We start from the raw sequence: 8,071 nt of genomic DNA, 5'->3' as shown, positions 1-8,071 counted from the left end.
TGGGCAGATTATCCAAGCCTATTTCCCAGAGCAAACAAATAAAGTCCGCTAAGGCGGTAAACGGCAAGATCATAGCCGATATTTTCAAGACACAAGCTCCGGCCCGGAAGAACACCTCAGGCCTCAAGATGGCGCGGAGACAGGCGCGGGAGGAGGACGAGGAGTACGATGCGGAATCCATTGCAGCATCGGAAGACACAGTAAGTGACTCTCCACTAATCGATAGACAGCTTACCTATAATGACATGACCGCTATAGCGGCGGACATTAAGGGGTCATTTGCTGCAGCCATCACCGATTTGAAAACTGATATAGCCAGACTGTATGAACAAATGGCGGGGGTGGAGAGGTCGGGCAAATGCAGGGATAAGGCGATAAAAAGATTAGAGGAAGTAACTAACACACATTCCAACCACCTCATCTCTATAAACAGACACCTCGAGGATTTGGACAATCGTGGGAGAAGGAACAATATTAGGATCAGGGGTCTGCCTGAATCTGTGGAGGGGGGAGACATCAGGCATGCTCTGACATCAATTTTCAACAACCTATTGGAAAGACCAGCGGAATCCCCAATAGAACTGGAAAGAGCACACAGAGCATTAAGACCGAAGGCCCCTGATCCTTCTCCTCCCAGAGATGTGATATGCTGTTTACTGAGCCACACGCTTAAGGAGGAAATTCTCCACAAGGCAAGACAGAACGAACAAATTTTATTCAATGAGGTACAGATACAACTCTTCCAAGATCTATCCCCAATCACTTTAAAAAATAGAAGAGCTGTCAGACCCATTCTGGATGTTCTCAGGGAGAAAAACATCCCTTACAGGTGGAAATACCCATTTGCTGTCCAAGCCACATATCGTGGTAAGCAGTACCTACTACGCACGCCAGAGGACTTGCCTGCCTTCTGCACTAACCTACAAATCGACCTGATCGCCTTACCAGATTGGTATGCCGAATTCCTATTGCCGCCATCCCCTGCTATGCATTCCAATGGCCCTGGAACTCCCAGTGACCACAGATCGCCTTTTGCCAAAAACAAAAAAGCAAAGAATAAGGGGAGTCATCTCCCCTTCTCCTCCCCGCCAAAAACACCCAGATCTAGAGACTACAACTGAGAGACATTGGATCACGTTATCCTAGACGGGACCTATGGTCTCGCTGGATGAAGGTTGCTTTCTTCTTTTACCCTAGAGCACTTGATCGATCTTACTTAGCTCAGGGCCTTTTCTTCCTCTGATATCCCGAAGACAATCTCTGACTTAAGCTTCTGCCATATCAAAAGGATATATGATCTCGTCATGGAAGCTTTATCTTATAGAAGGATCGCATACTTGCATGTTTGCCTTGTAGTTATGCTGGAATTACTTGCCTCTGATAATGACATTTTTATTTTCAGATGAGTTGTTAACTTTCTCCAGCAGATGGCGCACTTTCATAACATATTGTTCGGATTCCTCAGACAAATCTAGCCTCACACATCCAGCCGAGAACAAAGGGATTTGGACTGATGAGTTGAGCGACCCTGGAACCTCCAAAGTGGACAACCACCATTAATCTGGACTATAGAGGTACTTATGTATCTGCCCATCTCACGACACTTAGACACTGAGGTGCCTATGTTGTAATCTGCACCCACACAAGGACGCAATCCGGAATAGGTACCTTCTATTTGAGGTCTCTCGAAATGGCCCTATCATAAATGTTACAAGTTGATCTACAATCTTATTGTACTATGCAGGGTATACAAGCCATATCATTATGGTCTCATTCTTCATGTGCTAGTTGCCGACATTCAGTTTTTCTTGTTGGCCCGCTCTATGCTATTTTTGGCCGCAGAGTTCTTTTTCTTTTTTTTTTACTCATTATGCACTCGCTCATTGAGCCGATAGTGTGGGTTTGGACTAAATGTCCTATTGTTTGTTATCTACCTTGTTTTGTGGGACGCCTCCTTTTTGCGCTTCTCCCGCTGTCCCCAAAAGGCATTTTTGTCGGTTTTTTGTATTTTTTCACAGAAACCCCGTAATATCTAAATAACTTACGTACAATCTTGCCTGCTGATTAGTGAGCGTTTGGGCTTTTTTCCCCAACCGCCCACTTACTACGATATTTGTCTTTACTTCCTTCCTCTCTGTATTTCTTTTCTCTTACCTCTCTGTGTCCTTTCTTTCCCTTACCCCCCATCCCCATCCCATCACTCGAGATATAGTCATGGTTTTCTCACACCTGGGTAGACATCCCTTGATCATATCTCTCAACATTAATGGTCTTAATATCCCCGAAAAGAGGAAAAAAGTTCTTACCAAACTCAAAAAGAGCAAAGCACAAATAGTTTTCCTTCAGGAAACCCACTTTAAAAAAAATGCTGTCCCTAAAATGACAGATAAATACTTCACGGTAATATACGAGGCATCAAACCCCTTAGCCAAGACAAAGGGTGTAGCAATATTGATGAGCAAGGACGCTCCATTCGTGTTGGAAAAACAATATCTAGACCCGGAAGGCAGATTCATCTTCCTCTCGGGTACACTTTATGGGCGTCCTTGCACATTGGCAAACGTCTACTTCCCCAATAGAGCACACGTGTCTTTCTGCAACAATCTCATATCTGAACTTAAAAGCTTTGCCACGGGTTGTGTTATCCTGGGGGGGGACTTCAATGTCCCACTGGACCCTATACAGGATACCTCCTCTGGCAAGACTTGCATAGCGTTCAAATTGTTGAAAAGAATTAAAGATATGTTGAGATCTATGTGTCTAGTCGATACCTGGAGAACCTTGCATCCCACTGAGAAGGACTACACACATTACTCGGCTCCACACGATAGGTATGCAAGGATCGATCATATATTTATCACTCAAAGAGACTTACCAGATTTGATGGGGGCTGAGATTGGAATCATCTCAATATCTGACCATGCTCCGATATCAATCTCCATCTCATCTAACTCGAACTGTAAGCCTGTGTTCAATTGGAGATTGAATCCATCTCTCTTAATTGACCAAGGGATTAAGGCAGACATTCACGCCACCCTGTCAAACTACTTTCGTGAAAACACTTCTCCTGAGACCTCCCCGATTACACTTTGGGAGGCTCATAAGAGTGTGATCAGAGGGGAATTTATCAAGTTCGGAGCCAGAAAAAAGAGAGAAAATGACAAACATATCTCTGATTTAGTGTCTAACATTGCCCGCTTGGAATCTCAGCACAAGCTTTCATTAGCCAAGACCCTACACAAAGACTTGATCAGACTCAGAAACGAACTAGCAGATATTTTAAATAAAAAGACCAAAAGATCCTTATATCTAAACAAGGCGATCTACTATGAACATGGAAACAAGAGTAGCAAGTACTTAGCTAGAGCGCTTAAAGACTTACAGACAGCCTCACACATACCATGCATCAGAGACAAAAACAATAGCAAATTCTATGACTCCAAGAACATTGCGGATTCATTCCGCCAGTTCTACGAAAAACTTTACAATCTACCCCCCCACGCTCGACCCCCCGACTTGGTTGGACCTAGGGACCAACTAATCCGACGATACATTAGAGACAGTGGATTACCTATTCTGGAACATTCAGACATATCTGAGCTAGAAAAAGACATTACCCCAGCCGAAGTCCAATCAGCCATTAAAGACCTCAAAAATGGGAAGAGTCCAGGTCCGGATGGGCTAACGTCCCAGTATTATAAAACATTCGACACAACGTTAGTGACCCCCCTTACTGACGCACTAAGCATCCTCTCTAAGCAAACCAAACCATCCGCAGATTTCCTCACCGCACATATAACAGTCATCCCAAAAAAGGACAAAGACCCAACGGATTGCGCCAACTTCAGACCCATCTCACTTTTAAATATTGACGTAAAGCTTTTAGCGAAAATTCTAGCCAACAGATTAAGACCCCTACTGCACCTTATCATCGGACCTGAACAGGTAGGCTTTATGCCTGGCCGCGAGGCTAGAGACAATATTATAAAATCCCTCAATCTGATCCATGAAACTCGTAGAGGTGGACTGGAAGGCCTTATTTTATCCACAGATGCCGAAAAAGCCTTTGACAGGGTGGCCTGGGACTACCTGTTGGCCACTTGTAAGCACATAGGTTTGGGCAATAACATGATGAATTGGATCGGATCTCTATACACTGACCCAATTGCAAAGGTCAAAGTTAATAACATCCTTTCATCTCCCATACACCTGCACAATGGGACGAGACAGGGATGTCCTCTTTCTCCGATCCTCTTTATCTTAGCCCTAGAACCCCTGATCAGACATGTAAATGCCGAACCGGCGATTCATGGTTTCCAAATTAGAGGTAGAGATTATAAGGTATCAGCTTATGCGGATGACCTACTATTCTACATTACCCAACCCCATATTTCTATACCTAATTTGAACCTCAAATTTCGAGATTTTCGCTATTTGTCCAATTTCAAGGTTAACCACTCAAAATCGGAAGCTATGGATATTTCTCTGTCCGATAAATTAAAAAAAATGACTCAAAGTAATTGTCCTTATAAGTGGGAACCCAGATCCCTTAAATACTTAGGTATTAAGCTCACCCCCCATATTGAGTCCCTCTATGGTGCGAATTTTGAACCACTTTTGAGGAAAATTAAGGGAGATCTACACAACTGGAATTCTAAAAATTTTTCCTGGTTCGGAAGAGCCGCAATATTAAAAATGGTTATACTACCCAGGTTGCTTTACCTGTTTCATGCGCTCCCCATTAAAATTCCCGCTGCTTTCTTTAAGAACCTCGCTCATACCCAGAGACAGTTTATATGGGCACATAAAAAGCCCAGAATTAAATTACAAAGACTGCACATACCTAAACCCAGCGGAGGCCTAGGTTTACCTGACTTTATGAAATATTACCATGCCACTCATATTACCAGGGTAGTAGACTGGCATTGCCATGCTCACCAAAAAGACTGGGTGGATTTAGAAAGGAAGTGCTCGAAATTTCCAACCCAAAACCTGATCTGGTCGGACCCCTCTAATTACCCTGTCGAGGTCAAGCATCACCCACTAATATTTAACACGCTATCAATCTTCAATGGATTAGCTAACAGACACCAACTAGCCACGAGTCCAGGCCCCATGACGCCAATTATTGGCAACCCAGATTTCCCACCTGGCGCAGACTTTAATTATAAAAATTCAGAGGCCCCCATATCAGATTCCATTTTACGGGTTAAAGATTGCTTTCAAGGAAATAAGGTACTATCTTTTGAGGAGTTTAATAGAAGTAGACCTGTGGACAACAAAATTTCTTTTTGGAAATACCTCCAAATCCATGACTTCATACGAAACCACAAAAATAGACTTGCTCTAACAAAACCTCTTACGGCTTTCGAAAAACTTTGTGGGGACCAGTCACCTTGTTACAAAACCACTTCACAAGCATACAAATGGATTATGTGCAATCTGACACAGACTCCAGACAAATATAAAATAATGTGGGAAAAAGAGTTAAATTGCTCAATTTCAGACAAAAAATGGGAAAAAGCGTGCGTTTTTACGCACAAATGCTCACTGAGCACGAAAATTCAAGAAACATCCTTTAAAATCTTGGCACAGTGGTATATCACCCCGGTGAAGCTACAAACCTGGTCCCCGCATCGTTCCGATCGCTGCTGGAGATGCCTGAAACAAAAAGGCACGTTTGCACATCTTTGGTGGTCATGTGATTTGATTAAACCCTTCTGGAACAGGATCATAGATCTTATTAAACATATAACTGGCACTTCTATAGTCCTTGATGCTGCCTGTTGCCTACTCCATGTAAACAGCCTCTCATATAAACAATATAAACACTCCTTGGTTAGGCATCTACTAAATGCTGCCAAAGCGGTAATACCCATTCAATGGAACACACAAAACACCCCTTCTGCCAAAGATTGGGCTGATAAGGTAAAACTTATACATGATATGGAAGAGACCGTTGCTATTAGAAAAGAATCAGATGCTGCCTTTCATGAAATGTGGAGACCTTGGGTGATTTTTACACTGTCTGCTGATTTCCGCACAATGATTCCACACTAATCGGATCTAACACTTGACCTTACTGTAGTTTGATCCACTGTCACTTTGCTTATTGATCATATAAGCTAAAGATTGCAATTTTGCTATGACTTTACAAGATTACTTTGATTAGAACCCCCGACCCTCTTACCTGCTCTTATCACCTCCTCACTCTCACCCATCTTACTCCTTCTCTCTTCAATCCTTACCTCTTCTTCTCTCTTTCTTCCTTCCTTCTGGCCTTCTAGGCCTCCTGGTGTAGTGGTCCTTACCAATCTACACCATTACTGGTCACGTTGGTTGCCTACTTGTTGTCTGTACTAGACTTGTCAGTGTACAACGCTAATATTACATATTCCTCAATTATTATGTACTGAAACGTCTAAATATTTTTTGCTGATATGCTACCATACTGTTTACATCATTATTTGTTACTGTTGACTAATTTTCTCAATAAAGCTTTTATTGGAAAAAAAAAAAAAAAAAAATAATATAATTCGGGGATTTGAATATATCTGAATCTCCGAATAACAAAAAATTTGTCTGAATATTTATTCGGAACGAAATTAACCGGACATGTCTAGTGCAGGCAGGGTAGGTGAACAACCGGATGCGAGGTCAGACAAGCCAGGTTGGCAACAGATGGTCAGATGCAGGCATAGACGGCAGGCAAGGGATCGTAAGGGTACAGGCAGAAGTTAGCAAAACGAGATCAAGCAGATAAGCAGAAAGCAGAGCAAAGTCCAGAGACAGGCCAAAGTCAGGGCAGGTAGGGATCAAGCGAAGTCAGTAGCAAACTGGGTAAAACACAGAAGTCAGTAGAATGAGATACAGGAACACAGGTACAGCTGCAGAACAGATAGCAATGGACTAGTGCAGCTGCTGCACTTATATAGGCCACTTGGCGCCAGTGTCAATGGCTAATACGGGCACGCATGTGCACATCTATGCACGTTTGCTTGTGTGCGCGGTTTGCCTATTCACAGTAACATGGGCTCCAGCAGGCCTACGCTTGTGCATTTGCATGCCTCTTGGAGCTTCAGCTGTGCTATGGCCAGCACATTCCTGACACAAGGAATACAAGAAGGAAGTCAGTATATGCTTAATTGATTACAGTAAAACCTTTAAATGTGTCAACCATATTCATTTATTAAAGGTCCTCAGGAAAATGGGCGTACCAGAACATTGTATTGTTTTTGTTAAGAACCTCTACACTAATCAGGATGACATACTTGAAAGGAAATTGAAACACTGACTGGTTTCCAATTGGCAAAGGAGTTAGACAAAGCTGCATACTTTCACCATACTTATTTAATCTGCATGCTGAACATATACCAAGAGAAGCAGGACTGGAGTACGATGCCCTATTTTATAAACAAAAAGGATCCAGGATCAGTAAAAAAATAGCACTTGTAAGAGCAAGGATAAAAGACCTATAGGAACAAAGAAGAGAATTCTCCAGGCTATAATATCTCTGTCACTATAGATGTGAAAGGTGGACAATGATGAAGCAAGACAAATAAAGCCATAGTGCCTTTAAACGTTGTTTAGGATTTTAAGGCTATTGTGGACACCAATAAAACCGAATAGACACTCCAGTCCTGTGATTTACACAGCTCTGCAACACAGGGCATCCTTGTCTAGCAGGGCAGGCATGCTGAAATTTCTCTGCTGCAGATTCGTCCCTTCTGTCCCTCCTCACAGTCTTTGATGGGACAGTGAAAGCAGCAAATGGATTAGCTTTATCTGCCCTCCTATTGGCATGTCTATGTTAGAACATGAGCACTGCAGCACAGTTGATTGGCTCCTAGTGCTGCTTCTCCCTTTTTGCAGCTCTACAGGGGGTTGCAAGAGGCAAGTTACATTGAAGTACCTATACTACTTGCATTAAAAATGCATTTAATGATGTGTTGATTGATGCCGAGCTGCATTATGTTGTGTCTTTTATATATGCTCTTTTATATATCAACTCCAGGCTAAAATGTCTTCTCCAGTTTGGATAGCATAAGGAAGGGTTTGAACCTCGGGTGGA

The sequence above is a fragment of the Pelophylax lessonae genome (assembly GCF_965119305.1).
Source record: "Pelophylax lessonae genome assembly, chromosome: 9".
Taxonomy (NCBI): Eukaryota; Metazoa; Chordata; class Amphibia; order Anura; family Ranidae; genus Pelophylax; species Pelophylax lessonae.
Note: the sequence above shows the minus strand (reverse complement) of the source record.